The sequence below is a fragment of the Pogoniulus pusillus genome, chromosome 4, assembly GCF_015220805.1.
Source record: "Pogoniulus pusillus isolate bPogPus1 chromosome 4, bPogPus1.pri, whole genome shotgun sequence".
In the NCBI taxonomy this organism is placed as follows: domain Eukaryota; kingdom Metazoa; phylum Chordata; class Aves; order Piciformes; family Lybiidae; genus Pogoniulus; species Pogoniulus pusillus.
The window spans coordinates 48,573,261-48,590,971 of record NC_087267.1 but is presented as its reverse complement, the minus strand read 5'-3'; the positions used below and the strand labels follow the sequence as shown (position 1 = coordinate 48,590,971).

At 47.8% G+C, this 17,711-nt stretch overlaps 1 long non-coding RNA gene across 1 annotated transcript in view; it reads right to left on the bottom strand.

Annotated features, from left to right (window-relative positions):
- LOC135175031 (uncharacterized) overlaps positions 1-17,711 on the bottom strand; it is a 52,966-nt gene that overhangs the window by 16,184 nt on the left and 19,071 nt on the right. The gene's annotated exons all lie outside the window — the stretch shown is intronic.

The window sequence follows — 17,711 nt, the reverse complement described above, 5'->3', positions numbered from 1 at the left end:
TAATTTACTTTGAGGGTGCCAGAACACTGGAACAAGCTGCCCAGAGAGGCTGCAGAGTCTCTGTAGACTTTCAAATCCGCCAGGACGTGCTCCTGTTCAACCTGATCTAAATGCTCCTGGTTCAGCAGCAGTGTTGGACTAGAGGATTTTATAGGTCCCTCCCAGCCCCTACCACTCTGTGATCCTGTATCATCACCAATTATGTGCAAAGGTAACTCTTACTCTGGCCAGCAGTTTAGTTCTCCAGGCACCCCAGTGGATAAAGAAGCAATGGTCTTAGACACAAGTAAAAGAGAAGACTTAGACGTAGTTCTTGGTACAGACCTCTTGATACAGAGATTAAAACTCTCTGCCTTCATGCTCAGTAAAACCAGGTGTGATGGTTTGGGAGTTACCCATGCCCCCACACTTATGAAATCACCCAGACCAGACTCAGGAATTGCCTTGCAGGGGGTGGGTGTCTGCTGCTGATGGCAGAGAAATGCACCCACTCAGAAGATGAAGGGATGATAACCTGTGCCAGATTGGATATGGAGGTTTTAAGTTCCTCCTTCAGGTCTTTCATGATATCTTTAATGCCATCTTTTCTCTCTGTAGCCTGAGTTTTTATGGCAGAGACTAGGGCACAATGTGCCAAGTTGTCCTCTCTCTGCCTCAGCTGGTCAGTGAATTCACCAACAGTGAGAGACCTTCCATTATCCAGTGACAAAAGGAAGAACAGGGCAAGTGTGGGCCCTCTCTGGGAGGAAACAGGGGACCTGCTCACAGAGGCCATGGAGAAGGCAGGGCTACTCGATGGCTTTTTTGCCCTGGTCTGTAATGGTCAGGGCTCTAACCACACCATCCAAGTTGCAGAAGGCAAGGACAGGGACTGAGAGAATGAAGATCTGCCCGCTGTGACCAGGCTCAAGACCATCTAATGAACCTGAAGGTGTGCAAGTCCATGGGACCCGATGAGAAGCATCTGCAGAACCCCGGTGAACTAGCAGGTGATGTTGCAAAGCCACTTCCCACCGCATTTGGGAGGTCTGAAGTTCCCACCGACTGGAAGGGGGGAAACATAAACCCCATTTTCAAACAGGGGGACAAGAAAGATCTGGAAAACTACAAGCCAGTCAGTTTCACCTGACAGTGCCTGTCAAGATAATGGAGCAGATCTTCCTGAAGACTCTGCTAAGGCAAAGGAGGTGATGGGTGACAACCAATGTGGCTTCATGAAGAGCAAATCCTGCCTGACAAATCTGGTCACAGCATCTGGGATGGAGTCAAAACCCTTCCAGAAGGTATAGTGTGCAACACTTTGTTGCATAAACATTTGATGACTTTTTGGCTGCCTTGCTGTGCTGTTAGTGCTGTGCTCATTGCACCCATGGTGTTCTATGCAAACTGCCATGCTGCTCATTCTCATTTAACTAGGAATCTGGTTCTGGAATCTGTCAAGGCCATAAGCAGGTCCGTGGCCTACAAAGACATGCCTTCAAAACACACACCCTGCGGCAAAAGCAGTTTCTCCCTCTCTGATGTAAAGGCGCAGAGGAGAGCTGCACTCATGCTGGGGAGGGGCCCTTCCAAACCCAGACGAGACCCCTGCGAAGCAAGGTAATCGAGGTGGCAGAGGCATCCTGCAATGGCAGTGAGAGATGAGAAGGATTCCTCAGCTCGGGATAAGCATCACGGAAACCGAACGTGAGGCAGGAAATGCTTTGGTGCCAAAGGCGCTTATGAGGCTCTGTGACTTGAAAATGGAGGCTTTACTACTAGAGGTGGGATGACACAGGACACTCTTTGCAGTCGGCAGTCACATTGTCCATCTAGCATAGTTTGTTCATTACTTATTAAAAACATCTTTTAATACCTTTTGCCACCAGTGCTGCGAGTCTACAATGACCCAATTTCACCGCTTCCCGCCTCCCTGTGCTTGCAACTGGATGGGTTGCAGCTATCCTTCCGCAAATGCAGTGACACAGCTATGCAAATCGCCCTGCCTGGTGGCCAGATAACAGGAGAGCTTTGAAAGCCGTGTGAGAAGCGCAAGAGCTCAGCGCTCAGTGCCATCGCTTGCTCTTAATTGCATATTGCTTCCCAGCAGCTGCTCGGCAAAGCAGCACCTGTTGTTCTAATGTCGCTGGAATAAAGGACTTTCTGGCTATTACAAAGCCATTGCCTGGACTTAATCACAGTTATTAGCAACGACCAGAACTTGACCTGGGCTATACGGCATGGCTGTGCAGAGGGATACCTTTGGTCTAACGGTTTCTGCACTGCCCCAGCATTTTCCAGGAGGCATCCTTGCCATTTGCATCACAAAGGCTGTAAAGTACTTCTGCGTGACACCTCTAAACCTTCATCAGGCGTCACGTCAAACAGCCCATTTAGCAGCGAGTCTGTGCTATAGAGTAGCACAATGCACCCAACTCGCTATGCGGAATCGTGTCAAAAGATCTGCTCGTTTAAATCCTCTCACAATCTCACAGATGGAAACAGCACATTGTAGCGGTTCAGCTCTTCCAGCGTGGCATGTCAAATGTTACTGCAGCACTATTTTGACAGCGAATCATCATGCAAGACAATCAGTTGAGCCAAATATTGATGTGCCATGAAGTTCTTTTGTGGGGCTTTTTCCTTTTCTCTCTCAAGTCACCATGGTGGAGAAACAAAATGAAATGAGAGGAAGCAAAGTGCAGAGTATGGCTCAGAAGCAGCTGTCTTGCCATTAATAAAACTGAAACAAATTACAAAGACAATGAAGCTGGGACTTGCAGCAAGCGAAGGAAGAGCAGCTCCCACCGAGACACCCTCTCTTCTCATCCCCTTCTGCCAAAGCCTTGCGCTTACTCAGCGTCTGCTCGAGCCTGGAGGAGTAGGCTGAAAGTAATGAAGCAGCCTCAATTCAGGATTTCCTCACCACTGCCAAGCCAAGAGAGTCCTCTGACACTGCTTTGGACTACTCTCTGCAAGTAACCTACAGCCAAGGCATGTCTGAAGAGGTAGGATGGAGACACCAAACCAGGATGCAGGAGCTCTGAGCTTGCCTCCCAGTTCTCTTGCAGGTACTGTCCTTTCTCAAACCAGTGTCTGGGCTGGAAGTTGACTTTCACCTGTATCTAGAAAAACTGCAGCTGAGTGGAAACATCACTCCAGCCAAGAGACTAAGGGGACAGCAAAGTGAATGCCAGTGCATCTAGGCAGCAACCTCATCACCTGCAGAAAAGACTGGGCATAAATATCTTTGCTTGCTTCACAGAAAACTCACTTTTTCCTTTTCCATAGCTTATGACAGTCCAAGTTGGTTATGTAACTGTCAGATGAATTCACATCTTGAGACCCAGCTCACATGCAGCCACAAAAAATAGATCTGGCTCTATGAATTCATTACTGAGAAGTGTAGCACTGATGCAGATTGCAGTGTCTGCATGCAGTTCCTAGCAGCAAAGAGCATAAACTGCTCCTTTACCTACTGTTAAATGAGGATGGGACTATTCTGGTTTACATGATGTATCTGTCTGAAGAGAATTGTGTTGCAGGCCAAACCCAAGTTAGTTGTAGAACTATCTACAAAGAGGAAGTTGAAAAGAGAGGCTGCAACACACACATTGTACCATTAACTAACACTTCACATCCAGCTTCACTTCTGCTTCACTGCCCTCCTTTTCTGCAGCAGTTGTTTGTTGCATGTTTGTAGCTCGTACAGTCAAAACTGTGCCAAATGAAAGCAATCTAATTATAACTGTTGGAATGCAGTTACACTGCAGTGTAAGCAGTTAAAGTCATCTTGCCTGCATTAAGCCTTTCTTAACACTTTCTTCATCTTACATGAAGAAAAAGAGAGAGAGAAAACAAGAATGCAAACTAACTGAGAACAGAGCTCAAAGCAGGGCACTCAACCAACACAAATACAGATGGACCGTTCCTACTATGCCTGAGTAAACCAGAGCCATTAGTTTGAACCTCTTGACACTGGGTTGGTGTGGAACCAGGACACAGATGACACTAAGTCTGATTTGAATTAAAGAATGGAGTGATTCAGCTGCCAGTATTCACACAGAGATTTTTAAGAACCATCTAAGCAAGCTTCACAAGAGAAATCTACTGAATCTCCAAAGCATGAGTCACAGGTCCTAAAACCAGAGTAATAAATAAAAGAGATGCATAAGGAGAGCTGAACATCTTGACCTGGGGCATTACAGTTCTCTGGATGAAGTTTACTTATGTGGCTGCTGCTTTCTGTCCTCAGCATGAGCGGTCACATATCTTTGCTCTCCTCTAACCTTTCTTTCCTTTTGTCAGAAAAGGGAAGTTTTAGACTGGCAACTGAAAAGAATGGTGACCAAGGTCTGGCTGGGAGGGATGCCAACCAAGACAGCCAGCTGAACCTGCCCATAGGTGCTCGACACTATGCTGCTGCCATGCCAGCTCTACATGCAATGGGCTACCTGGAGCAAAGGGTACAAGCTTGGGGCAGTCTGGCTGGAGAGCTGCCTGGCAGAAAGGGATCTGGGGGCTGTAATAGACAGGAGCTGAATATCAGACAGCAGTATGCCCAGGCAGCTGAATAGGAGCCAGCAGTGTGCCCAGGCAGTGTGCCCAAGAAGGCCAATGGCAGCCTGGCTTAGATTAGAAATGCTGTGTCCAGCAAGAGCTGGGAGGTGACTGTGCCCTTGGACTAAGCTCTGGTGAGGCCACACCTTCAGTACTGTGTTCAGTTTTGGGCACCGCAATACAAGAGTGATGTGGAGGTGCTGGAGCAGTATCAGAAAAGGGCAATGAAGCTGGGGAAGGCCTGGAGAATAGATCTTGTGAGGAGTGACTGAGAGAGCTGGGGATGGGTAGTGTGAGGAAGAGGAGGCTGAGGGGAGCCTCATTGCTGTCTACAGCTACCTGAAGAGACACTGTGGAGAGGCTGCTGCAGGTCTCTTCTCACAGGGAGTTGGAGACAGAACAAGGGGGAATGGCCTCAAGCTGAGGCTGGGGAGGTTTAGATTGAACATCAGGAAAATGTTTTTCATGGAGAGAGTGGTCAAGGACTGGAATGAGCTGTCCAGGGAGGTGCTGGAGTCCCCAGCTCTGGATGTGTTTAAGGGTGGTTTGGATGTGGTGCTTGGGGCTATGGTTTAAGGTGAATCTCGTAGAGCAGGGTTACAGGTTGGACTTGGTGATCCTGAGGGGCTTTGCCAGCCTGCATGGTGCTGTGATGGGGATTAGAGTTCAGATACTGATGTGAGATCCTTCCTAGTTTTGGGGTTCTGCTTCTGCTCCCTCTTGCTTTGCTTCATCTTGCTTTGCTCTCTCTGGAAAAATCCATTTATTTGGGTGGTGTTTTTTTGGTGTCATTCCATTAAACTGTCCTTATCTCAACCCACAGGAGTTTGTTTTTCTTTAGCTCCTGATCCTCCTTCCCATCCCAGTCAAGAAGGGTGTGGGGGAGTTTGTGAGAGGGGCTGTTTGGAACTCAGCTGCCGGCTGAGTCAAAGTCATAACAAAAGCTTTTTGTAGCAATTGTCAGCCTGAAACATTTTTGGGACAAAAATTACTAGTGGCTGTTTGCCAGGCAAAATCAAATCCTTCTGTTGATCAAATCTGCTCTTGAACTCTGGAACAATCATTTCCTGGAAAGCATTTGTGACACCCTCCCTGTCCCACTGCTCACCCACCTATAAACCCACACCAACAGCAACTCTCATCCGCCTCCCTCAGGTTCTGTGGCACTTCACTGGGGAGCGTTTCCAAAGCACATAACGATTCTTCACTGGAGGCTACCCAGACAGTACAAAGGTCAGTTAGTTACACCAGGAACTGAAAACCCTCAGCATCTGGGTAAAACACTGAACAAAACCACGTACTGCAGCTGAAAACCAGAGACAGGCCCACAATGCATCTGGCAGAGATGTGCTCACAGTTAATATGATAACTGCTTTCATGCAGTTCAGCTCAAATGAATCAGTTATGCCTTGCCAGACCGAATCTGTGGCTGGCCTTGTGGACAGCAATGGAGAAACGAGCCGCGGGTATCCCTGACTGCAAACTGAACAGCTCTGCTCCTCCAGAGGGCTTGAGGCCAGCAAAATCCAGCACCCTGCAGCAGATGATTGAAGGTTAGGGAGCAGGAGCAGAAATTTGTATCCAGGCAACACCAGAAAGCACATATTTTGGGGAAAAGATTTCTTTAGTGAAAAAGTGTATTAGTAAGGACAAGATAAATGTAGGTATTATTGGCTGGGAGACGTTAAAAACGTTTTCACCCCCATGTAAAATATGGTTCTTCTGGATGATTGTCAGACAGCAACAGGCAAGAAGATGCCTGTGCCACAGCACTACCAAACAGGCTACTGCCAGCTCAAAGGCTGCTGCTTTCCTCTTTCTCTCCTCATCTCTCCCAGGGAAATATATGACTGCAACACACAAACCATTCAATCAAAGGCTTCTGCCATGCTTCCCTTGGTAGCCTGACAGTCACTAGGTGCCAGCAGTGCCCTGACTCAATAGTTTATTGTGAATCTGGCTTTCGGTCATCTAACAGTAACCAGACCTACTCTGGCTGCATGGCAGAACAGTACTTGGCTCTCATCGGCTCGCTCCACTGCTTTACAGTGTTTAGAAGCTAACATTTCAGCAGGGTCTAGAAAGAACCACGTATCTTTGTAACCCAGCTTAAGAGGAAAAGCCTTCAAACCCCTGCAAAGTGTGCTTTTTGGTTAACTCGGCAGAACTGGGGTTGCTTGCCCTGCCTGCTTCTGATGAATTGTCAGTAGCCAGCTGATGTGTGGGCTCACAGGTCTGCTCTCAATAGTCCAGCATGTCTGGCCCCAAGTAATGGGCAACTCAGAGCAAGAAACTTGCCACCTTTGTACCATCAGTATCAGCAGCGCTGGTGAACTGAACAGCTGTGTGGTTTGCTATCTAGTCCAGGTCCTGACCCAACAAACACTTAGATATAAAAGGAGGGTTGCTGCCATCCTTAAAGTTACTCAAGTGTGTAAGAGATGAACTCCTGCTCTCTCAGAGGTTTCTGAAGGATGAACTCCTCATGAATTGTGCCTCTGTTTAGTGAAGAGTTCAAAAGAGCAGCAGAGGCTGCACACCAAAGACATAGGTTTGGTCTAACAATTATGCAAATAGAGGTGTGCTGACCTGCCAGATGGACTTAAAAGCACATGCTGGATATATACACAGCTGCTAGAGTACAACTCAGCCTCAGCTAATTTCAGTTGGGGTTAGGCATGAGAAAGCAATCATTTCAGCCCTGAAATAAATCAAAACCAAATGAAAGAAAACATTTCTTTCCCTTGATACTCTTAGTTTCTGTTTCCCTGGTTTTGCAGAGCCTGTTGCTATTCCTTTGGACTACAAAGTGGGGAGAAGAGAATTTTTCAAATATGTGTGCCAAATCCACAAAGGATTTGGTTATATCTCACTTGGTTTTATCTCCTTTCAATAGCTCCATCCAGGATAGAGCAGGAAGAATCATCCAGCCCAACCCAGCACCCAGCCCTGTCCAAGCACCCAGACCATGGCACTAAGTGCCCCAGCCAGGCTTGGCTTCAACACCTCCAGCCATGGCCACTCCACCACCTCCCTGGGCAGCCCATTCCAATGCCAATCACTCTCTCTGCCAACAACTTCCTCCTCACATCCAGGCTGTCACATGCAGAGCACAGGCCACAGCCTGGCAAGAGGCCTATAGGCAAAGTCATCCTATGTTATGTGGTAGGGTTTGGCTCTTTAGTGAAGTTCTATTCCTATGTCTTGATCAAACACTTAAGTTAGTGGCACATTTTGATCTTGAATCAGACTCACATTCAGGTTGGAAAAGATCCTCAGGATCACCAAATTCAGCTAACAACCCTGCTCTACAAAGTTCACTCTAAATCATATCCCCAAGCACCACAGCCAAACCACCTTTAAACACATGCAGGGCTGGTAACTCAGCCACCTCCCTGGGCAGCTCCTTCCAGTGCCTGACCACTCTTTCCTTGAGTTTTTTTTCCCTAATGTCCCATCTAAACCTACCCTGCTACAGCTTGAGGCCATTCCCTCTTGTTCTATTGCTAATTACCTGTGAGCAGAGGCCAGCACCAACCTCTCCACAACCTCCTTTCAGGTAGCTGTAGAGAGCAACGAGGTATCCCCTCAGCCTCCTCTTTTTCAAACCAGCCATCCCCAGCTCCTTCAGTTGCTCTTCACCAGATTTATTCTCCAGGCCCTTCCCCAGCTTCCTTGCCCTCCTCTGCACTCGCTCCAGCACCTCCACACCTCTCTTGTATTGAGGTGCCCAAAAACTGAGCACAATGCTTGAGATGTGGCCTCACCAGAGATGAGTGGAGGGCACAATCACCTCCCAGTGTTGCTGGACACAGCATTCCTAACCCAAGCTGGGATGCCGTTGGCTTTCTTGACCACCTAGGCACACTGCTGGCTCCTATTCAGCTGCTTAAGGTATTTACTTCTGAGGACTGATAGGCACCAGGTGGGTTTTCATGCAAAGGAGTACTCAAATGATTGTTTCCTGGTGTCATCTCTTCTAAGCATGAGCCAAGTATCTAAATACTCATGAGGCTCAAAACTTCTGATGCAGTCTCAACACTTCCTTATCAAAATGATGCTGCTGTAGTTTGCAAGCCAGCAGAGCCTTCCCGTGAGCATGTGCTATTTGTGCTTCTCGGGTTGCCCCCAGTTATTGTCCTACTTCTGTCAGGTTCTTTGGATGACAGAAGGCTGCACAACTGCTTTTATTTAACTCTAAAACTAGAAGACTCAGGGCTATACTCATGATCATACCTACACACAGACAAAACTGTTGAGTACCTTTTTTTTCCAGACAGCAAAATACAGTAATAAAACCTTCTCCTGCATGGTATGCAGCTAGAGATTAGGTAGGCAGTTCTTCCGCCCAGCCGTAGCAATGCACAACTGTCTGAGTGCATTATTGCTTCTTTTAGGTTTTTTTCCCTCAAAATCCCTATGGACCACACAACAGAGCCAGAGATAGCAGGCATGAAGCTGATTATAAGTTCTGAACTGAAGAGCAATAATTAGCAAGACGACCACAACAATGTATAGTGGAAGTAGGCTCTTCACTTTCCAACCACTTCTACACTAAGTTTATCTTGTCTTTTACCAGTGGGTCATGAGAAGGAAGCTTCAGCACACGGATTTTCATGAGAAGTGCTCCAAATGATTAGCTAGTTATGCAGCTCATGAACATAACCTCAGCATTTTTATCCAAGCCAAGAAAAGCCTACCCAAAACATTGCAAGGTCCTTTCCTTTCGCCCTTCCCTTCCGCAGAGATCTTCCTGTTGATTTGGACAAGGAAAGGCATGGCTACCCCAACTCCTACGCGAGTTGCTTGAGATGCCTCTTCTGAACGTGTTTATGGAGGACTAAAGCCATAAGTACTACAATTATTTACGGGTGGCCTAGCATCAGCTTACTCAAATGGAGAAGTTTCTTCTTTGTTTTACCATAGTTCAAGGAGCAGATGCTCTGCAGTGGCTCTTGGCAACCAAGCACAGTCATGCCCTTTCTTGCTCAGCCAGACCACGCATTGCAGGTGTGGAGGAGTTGCCCTGCCCAGCCTCTATCCCCCAAAACAGCTAACTGCCCATGAAGGACTATGGGCAGTAAGTAGATGCCAACTTCCTTACCTTGCAAATATCCAGCACTGAAATAGGCTCCCAGGAAGGTGGGAGCCTCCCCCAGCTCTGGAGGCGTTTGAAAGATGCAGAGATGTGGTGCTAAGTGACATAGTTTAGCAACAGACTTCATAGAATTAGATAATGGTTGGACTTTGTGACCTTAAAAAGGTCTTTTCCAGTTGAAAATATTCCATGGTTCTAAGCAGCTTTTCCTCACAGGGGGGGAAGGGGGGGGTTTCCTATGACTCCATCTCTGTCTCTCACATCACTAAAGAGTTCTGTTCTTCAGGGCCTGCCCCCAGCTTCGCAGCCATTTCTGAATTCCAATCTTGAGCCTTTCACCATTGTACAATTTGCCAAGGAGATGCAGCCCTTCCCTTGGAAGGTTGGAAGAGTGAGTCTCAGTGACCCATTTTGGATGCAGTTACATTTTGATCTTCACCTAATAAACCGCCTCTTGACTCAGGTCACCTGCCCACTTTCAGAGATCCCTGCTTTCTCCTTGTTCATCTCTCTCTAAATCCAGATGAGCCTACAAGTCAATGTATTTCTTTATCCTAAATTTTGGCATGCAACTATGCTAACAGTTTCCTTTTGTCCTACTTCAACAAGAGTTTTGTCCTTGTAAAAGCAGTAAGCATGAATGAGATCTTGCTTTTCCTATTTGTGGATTCTGTAACACTGCAACATTACTTGTCAGGAGACAGAGATTTAAAGATAGACACAACATTTAACGTTAAGTTTGGGTATTTTGGTCACACAGACAGATGCAATCAAATTTAACAGTCACTAAATATATATCTTGCCTTGAGTAGTTATTGAAGTCTACAATTAACTAAAATCCTGCAGGTCTAAATGGAATCTGGAAGCTGTAGTATCTCTTCTCTCTACAGGAGTGAAATAGTTAAGGATTTTATCTGAAGAACTTTAGAGGCACAATGGAGAAGCACAGAAGCATAAATCTGAAGGTTAAATTTGTATTGGCTTTACTTCTCCTTCCCATAGGAGCACAGATGGTAAAACCCTTACAGCTACCCCTGGAATAAATTAATTATCAGGTTTCTCCCTCACAGTGCTAACTATGGAAGGCACCTTCCTACTCACACCATGATCAAGATCATTTAAATAAAGAACTGCTGCTTCTTTGATCTGGAACAAAACCCCAAAACAAAGTAAAAGAAGAAAATGGAAGACAAGGGGAAAAGAATCTGTCTGAAAGGGCTGGACCACCCTTTGGACTCGGAGCGATGGCTTCCACACGGCTGCCTAAAGCCAGAAAACCAATGGGCTTGGCTGGCTTTGTGAACAAGGCAGTCTCCCCCCAGCTTCCAGCATCAAAGAGCTGCCGTTTGTTTGTTGTGCTGGCTGCAGAAGTTGCCAGTACCTGAGCAGTGGCATTCCTAGAGGGGAGGCAAAGAAAAAGAGACTATGCCTTGTGTGTAGCTTCTCAGGGAGAGAGCAAGGCAAGGTGAGGGATAATGAAAACAATGCAGTGCAGAGCACCGAGAAACAGACTAGAGGGAAATATTCTCTCTGATGCTTTGAAATGATCTGTTGGAGGTGGTGAACTGCACTCTGCTCCTGCTTCCGTGAGCCTTTGTGCACAACCTAACACCACTTTAGCTAACGTTAAGACCCTGACAGGCTTCAGGAAACTATCTCCCTCCTCAGAGTGTATAAGCAATTAATGTAGATGAAAGTGGGTTCTCAGCTGATGTTCCAACGTTAAAACATGGATGAAACACAACCAGGATTTAAATCTCTATGTCAACATTTTCCCCTCAATTCAGTGAGGAAAAGGAGCAGACCCAATGACATAGGTGATAATAACATCACCAGCTGAGCCACAAATACTGAAGGGGGTATTTCAAGTGGGCACTGGCTCCTGTGCACACTACATCCACTGACTTAGTTCTTATCACATATAGACATCCCACACCGGCAGGTGTAGTGCTTAGGGGATATGGTTTAGTCAAGGACTTAGCAGGATCATGTTAACGATTGGACTCATAGATCTTAAAGGTCTTTTCCAATCTAGGCAGTTCTATGATTCTGTGATCTCTTCTCAACTCTCTGCGTGGTGCATCTCAAAACAAAACAAAACGCCCAAACCACAAAGATGACAGAGTTTTGCTGTTGAGTTGTTTCCGCTTTGAATGTGTAGAGGTTGTATTAGCCTGGAAAAGAGAAGGCTCAGGGGTGACCTCATTGCTGGTTACAACTACCTGAAGGGAAGCTGTAGCCAGGTGGAGTTGGGCTCTTCTGCCAGGCACCCAGTAACAGAACAAGGGGACATAGTCTCAAGCTGTGCCAAGGCAGATCTAGGCTGGCTGTTAGGAGAAAGTTGTTGGCAGAACGATTGATTGGCATTGGAATGGGCTGCCCAGGGAGGTGGTGGAGCTGCCGTGCCTGGAGGTGTTGAAGCACAGCCTGGGTGGGGCACTTAGTGCCATGGTCTGGCTGACTGGACAGGGCTGGGTGAGCTTGGAGCTCTCTTCTGACCTGGTTGATAATATGTTTCTGTTTTCAAGCTATTTTTCTCTGCTGCAACAACAAGGCAACGATGTGACCAGCCAGCTAAGCACAGCTGAAATCCTTAGTAAAATCACCTTCAAGGGCTGCAGCTTTGTCAGCTGCTTGAAGAGTCCCAGCTAAGCTGTAGGAGATGGCAGCTGAGAAAACCTGCACACACATCTGCTTCTGTATGCTGCGAAGGTGACTGCTCTGGGTGAACACCAGACTTTGTATTCATAGTCACAAAGAGCAGTAACAGCTCACTTCAACTGCAACGACTGTGCATGCCTGCAGATCAGTGCTGCTGTTTGGTGAGCATGTGGGCAGGGCTGCACTCTGCTTGCTGGGCAGAGCTGTGCCCTGGTGTGCCCTAGCACATGAAATTAACGGGGTCACGCTGCGCAGCAAAGGCGTAGCTTGCGGCGTCAGAGAAAGGTATGGGCTTGGAGAAATGCAGCCACATTTTAGAAGGGGAGGGGTGGATAATCTTTTAGGAGGTTTGATTCTCTTCAATCAAATCAGAGTCCTGCACCTGGGAAGGAATAATAAACTGCACCAGTACAGGATGGGAGGTGACCTGCTGGAGAGCAGTTCTGTAGAGAAGGACCTGGGAGTGCTGGTGGACTATCCAGGCGACAGCTATCCAAGAAGGCCAATGGGATCCAGGGGTGCATTAAGAGGAGTGTGACCAGCAGATCGAGGGAGGTCGTCCTCTCCCTCTGCTCTGGCACGACCTCACCTGGAATACTGCATTCAGTTTTGGGCTCTCCAGTTCAGAGGGGACAGGGATCTACTTGAATGTACCCAATGGAGAGCAACAAAGGTAGCTAAGGGGCTGGAGCACTGCCCTGCAAGGAGAGGCTGAGGAACCTTTTGGTCTGGTGAAGAGAAAACTTGGAGGGGATCTAATCAATGTTTACAGATAGATGAGGGCTGGGGGTCAAGAGGGAGGGGACAAACTCTTCTCAGCTGTGTTCTATGATAGGACAAGGGGCAATGGATACAGCAGAGGAAGTTCCAGCTCAGTGTGAGGAAGGGTGACAGAGCACTGGCACAGGCTGCCCAGAGAGGCTGTGGAGTCTCCTTCTCTGGAGACTTTCAAGATGTGTCTGGTTGCATTCCTGTGCGATCTGAGCTAGATTGGATGCGCCTGCTCTGGCAGGGGGATTGCACCCGATGATCCATGGGGGTCCCTTCCAACCTTTAACATGCTGTGATCACATATAGGTCCATTTCCCCTTCAATTGCCACGGTGTATAATTTGGAAAATATTAGTCATTCTTCTTTCAGAGATACAAGCAGGGAAATTACACAGGCACTGAAGCATTCAGATGTGAGTGATGCCATTAAAACCCAGCAGAAATACAGTGAGGGGAAAATTAACAGTTAGCTCTTCTCTTCAAAAAAGCCACTTCAGCAGAATTATGAAACACTTCCTCCAAGTTAGGAATTTGGCCATTTGTGCTGCATTATTTGTACAGATGAAAGCAAGTTACTGCTTGATTGAATAACACAATTAGATTTTCGTTGTTGAGGTCTACTGAGCCATCTTACAGCTGTTGTCTGCAGCGCTGCAACCATCCCCACCAAACAAAGCGCTTAGGAGAAGGCACCAGGAAATACAGTCAAACCCCAGCAATACTGGGGCAGAGCATCCACTGATGGCCAGCAGAGGTGAACTGATGAAGATAAACTCAGTACAAGAGAGACTACTTGCTGCATCAAACCCCCAAGTAGAAGGTGTGGTTTTTTGGGTGCTTGTTATGCCTGGCATGAGCCAACTGCCTATGCATGCCCACTGCCTGCTTTATTCAACACTGAGGTTTCCCTAGCTTGTAGAAACTGTCTCTCTCTGGTCCCTTCAAAGTTCCACAAGCCAAAAAAGAAGCTTCTAGTGAAGACAGTGAGAAAGTTACTGGTTTCCAACTTTTCTGTTCTCAGCAAAGTGCTTGCAATCTCTTTTCAATATCTGCATGGATGCCATGCAGAAAAGCAGCAGAGGTTCAGAAGAGTCTCAGGGTTAGGGGCTTTTTTGGTTACACTTCTTGTTCACACATCTTTGTTTTTTGTGCAACTGAAGATGCAGGAAGCTCACAGCCAGTCTCTCTCCTCCTGCAGCCCCTAAAGCTAGAAAAGCAGCAAGGGCAGAATCTCTTCCAGCTCACGCATAGAAACAGGCAAGACTGAGAAACAGGCAAGCCTACAGTCAAGGCTGTAGCTACATCTGGGCTAAACTAGAGAAGTTGCTATGTACATCAGAGGGAGACAGTAGGAGCTTGGGAATCACTGTTTAACTCTTAATGGATAAAGAAAATACTGCATCTGTGCCAGCAGTGCAATTTCAGCAATGGAGCTGAGACAGTGATGGGAGAGCAGCAGCACAGCAGGGAAGGAGGAGTGGAATATGTGCAGGCAGTAAGGAGGAAGATCACTCTGGTAGACCTCCCATGGATAGACAGCAGATTTCATGGTTTCCCACCTCTGTGTCCCACTCCAAAGCCTGCTGTAAAGGCACAGACAGGTAAAGATCAGCCACAAATGGCTGGGCAGATGATTTGTATGGACAACAGGCAAGCACTGAGCACCTTCTGCATGATAAAACAGAGCACAGAAGCATCCTTGCCCAAGGAAATGGAGACAACCTGAGGTGTGCTTCACTATACAGGAATTTTTCAAGCTGCCAGCTGCAGCACAGGCAGAAAAGCCTTCTTTGAATGGGAAAAGGTAAGGTCTAAGGTACGGGGTAGCAGCAGCAGTGTAGTGCGTGATCAGCTCTGGGGGGAAGCTGTGCTCCAAATTACACAGGCTCAGGAGACACTTCACAAACTCAGAACGTCCTGAGTTATAAAGGATCCACGATGGCCAGAGAGCTCCATTCCTGACTCCACACAGGGCAGCCTAGAAGTTAAATCCTGTATCTAAGAGTGTTGTCAAATTGCCTCTTGGACACCAACAAGCTTGGGATCGTGAACACTTCCTTGGGAGCTTGCCCAGTGCTTCACCATCCTCTCAGTAAAGACTTCTAATATCCAACCTGAACTCTCTCCAATGCAGCCTTAAGACAATCCCTTGCATCCAATCTCTGAACACCAGGGAGAAGAGGTCAGCACCCCCCTCTCATTTCCCCATCATGAAGATGATGTAGATCATTATAAGGTCACCTCCCATTCTCCTCTGTGTTGAGCAAACCTAGTATCTTCAGCTGCTTCTTGTAAGCCATGCCCTTTCACTATGCTTGAATAGAGTGTTCAGCCTCAGGCCTCTCATTACAAGACAGACATCGAGTGGCTGGAGCATGTTCAGAGAAGGGCAATGGAACTGGTGAAGGGCCTGGAGAACAAGTGCCATGAGGAGCAGCTGAGGGAACAGGAGTTGTTCAGTCTGGAGGAAAGGAGGCGGAGGGAAGACATTATAGCACCCAGCCCTGTCCAGTCACCCAGCCCATGGCACTAAGTGCCCCAGCCAGGCTTGGCTGCAACACCTCCAGGCACGGCCACTCCACCACCTTCCTGGGCAGCCCATTCCAATGCCAATCACTCTCTCTGACAACAACTTCCTCCTCATATCCAGCCTAGACCTGCCCTGGCACAGCTTAGGACTTTGTCCCCTACTTCTGTCCCTGGCTGCCTGGCAGCAGAGGCACCTGGCTACAGCCTCCCTGCAGGCAGCTGCAGGCAGCAATGAGCTCTGCCCTGAGCCTCCTCTGCTGCAGGCTGCACACCCCCAGCTCCCTCAGCCTCTCCTCACAGGGCTCTGCTCCAGGCCCCTCCCCAGCCTTGCTGCCCTGCTCTCAACACCTTCCAGCACCTCAACATCTCTCTGCAATGGAGGAGCCCAGAACTGGACACAGCACTCAAGCTGTGGCCTGAGCAGTGCTGAGCACAGGGGCAGAAGAACCTCCCTTGTCCTGCTGGCCACACTGCTCCTGAGCCAGCCCAGGATGCCATTGGCTCTGCTGCCCACCTGGGCACTGCTGCCTCAGCTTCAGCTCCTCTCTGCCAGCATCCCCAGGTCCCTTTCTACTGGGCTGCCCTCAGCCTCTCTGTCCCCAGCACTAAGTTATGTGGAGAAAGAGAGGGCTAATACCCAAACCAGAGAGAATTTATCTTGAGCAAAACAGAGTACATGGAGAGTGATGAAGGTCTCATTAATTCTCTCTTGACTATTAAAAGTAAAAATGTAATAACCATAACATTGGCTTGTGGAAAAAAGATCCAGTTAGGTGCTTTCAGAATTGCTGCACTCTGAAGCAATTTCACCAGAAGAGATCCTGTGCAAAATAAACCAAAGGTTTACATCAGGATTGCTCAAGCAATGAGACAGAGTAATAGTCAAAGATATCAAATTCCATGGAGCAGGTGAAATTATTTCTCCCTGAATATGATCCCTCACGAGAGGACAGGGGGGCTCTGTCCTGCAACATTCACTCAACTCACTTCTCTTTGTCACAAGCTCTTTGTCCAGGCCTTTGCCCTGTGATGATGTCTAATTAGCTCTTGGTGGGAAAGGTGTAACAGGGCATTTGTTGAGTGTTTCCTGCAGAAGCTGCTCTCCTGCCTCTCCTACCAGGCTTGCATCACTGTGGGTCTGTGGCTGGCATCATTTACCCTTCAGTATCCACTCGAGTATGCTCTGGCATCCATGAGCTTAATGACAGCTCTTACATAAGAGATTGTTTTAATTAGCTTGTCTGAAAGAGGGGAAGATGTGCTCTAATGACATGAGCACTAGATTGGGGACCCTGATTTCTCAAAACCCCACTGATTCCAGTTCCTCTCTAGCCTTCAGCCAGTTATTTGCTGTTCCAAGTTTCCCACCTGTGAATCAGAAATCGTAGCTCCCCGCCCCAGGGAGGTGCTGCGAACGGCATTCCCGCTTTGCTCCGCTGGGCTCACTTCTTCCCCCGCTGAAAGCTACAGCTTTAAGGGATAATGCTCCTGTGTAAGGAGGAAAGGGGTTCAGATCACCGGCAGCGACGGCTCCCCAGGTTTGAAGTCAGGCTCTCTTTTTAGCTCCTGGCAGTGCTGATTTACTCTGGAGGCTTGTAGGCTTTGCCAACAACAGAAAAAGGAGGATGCAGAAACCATCCCACATTATTGCCCTGACAGACCTTGGGGCAAACTGTGAAGCTAGCTGGTGAATTTCACACCCACCGGCACCCTGAGCACTGGAAAGGGAGAGAGGTGGCCAAGAATCCATATTCCTTCCAACTGCTGACCACCAATGAGTGCTTGGCAGCCCAGAGGATGTGTCCAACCCAGAGGTGTGCAGAGCTGCACTAGAAGGCTCTCAGTGTGCACGGATAAGCTGAGGCACCAGCAGCTATTCCCTTCTACCAAAGGCTCTGCTTGAGGGCCTCAGCTTGCACAGGCCTTCCAGAGGGAAGGCTCCTGTGTTTTTCAGGCCACAGTACTAATTGTCTCTAAAGAAACATTGAGTTCTTCCATTCTTCTTTTACATTGCTGAGCTGAAGTGATGTGAGGTCCGAAGAGAAGGACTCTCCTCATATATGCTCACCTGAATAATTCATTGCCCCAAGGAAAACTGAGATTCCAGCTTCTCT